Source organism: Bidens hawaiensis, unplaced genomic scaffold (assembly GCF_021521415.1).
Source record: "Bidens hawaiensis isolate Kalapana, Puna unplaced genomic scaffold, B.hawaiensis_p1.1 tig00011273_1, whole genome shotgun sequence".
NCBI classification, from domain to species: Eukaryota; Viridiplantae; Streptophyta; class Magnoliopsida; order Asterales; family Asteraceae; genus Bidens; species Bidens hawaiensis.
In genome coordinates, this window is record NW_027491879.1 from 245,126 (window position 1) to 246,541 (window position 1,416).

Sequence of the window (1,416 nt, forward strand, 5' to 3'; positions counted from 1 at the left end):
TATAAATCCTTATGTTTTATAAAGAAACGAATATCAAGGTAAAGGTTATACGAACAGACTAAAGGTCTAAAGCTAGATCGTTGATCTAGTATTTATAAAAGGCTATTCTCATACTATAGGTCTGAGGTAACAAGAAGCGTAAATCAGTGAGACACACTGATCAAAGAACAAAGGTGAATACGTCTAAACTCTTTACAACTTTATAAAAAGTCTTTAAATGTTTACATGGGATTATGTATCTCAAAAACTTTATAAACAAGGGTAATCATTGGTCTTCAGGCTATTGTACATGTTTGTCTGGATCTTTACATATGTGGGTAGATGGTGGGCACACTGCGCCATGCCTGATTATGCCTCTGTCACATTGGGACAGACCTATGATGTTCGAGTTGGGATAATCTTGTATATATACGTAATTGCTACGATCTCGAGAACTGTGGTGTTCGCTGAGCGGTTTCGAATTGAGCTGAAGTTTATAATAGTAGTTCAGACTTTCAGAACTTGGTTATTTTCTAAGCCACATTGGGCCGAGGCCTACGATGTCTCGGGGGGATAATTGAGTATCAAAATGTTCTGTGACAACATATTCACTAGCATGTGTTGCTGACGTATTTTATAAACTGTTTTACATGTAATAAAGGATAGGTGATTGGAGATGATGACTAGCAATTAGGAAATTTTGATGGCTAAGATGGAGTTTTGATAATAAAATAATGTAAATTATGGTTTTGTAATCCAAACACTTTGGTACCAATGATCAGGTGTTTAATCCCCGACTTTTGAAATATAATAATAATTAATCAAGTATTCCACTTTGCAACCTTTAACTCTGATGCATTTACAATACATATATCAATTTGTGGTCACACTCCTAGGCCCTAGATTGGGGTGTGAAAGTATATATAAGTGAAACCTCCTTGTTTTCTCTCAAGCTATCAGATTGATTTATTTGTAAATAGTGATTTCTCATGCATTTGACCTGAATTCATAGGTATGGGTCTCACTAAATCCAGATAGTCAGTAAACGGCTTATAACATCTCATTATATTAAAAACTAATCTCACCAAATATTTGAATGAAAATCCTATAAAATAAGGATATAATAAAAATTAATATCCGATTTAAAAAAAATAAGCGGACCATGGATCTCATCAAACCCAAATAGCTTTTAAACGGGTTATAACATCTCATATATTTGTGATACTCTTTCATCATCAAATCCTTAGTATATTATTAATTTTCTTATAATAAATAAAATTAAAATACCAAAAAAATATATAAATATTAGAAATGTACGATGTAAAACAAACCCCGTAATCAAACCCTAATTTAATTTCTCAATATGGATTTAGTTACATAGCGATTCTTTTTCTCTTATAAGTTTAACCTAATTGAAAAGTTTCACAAAATAATATT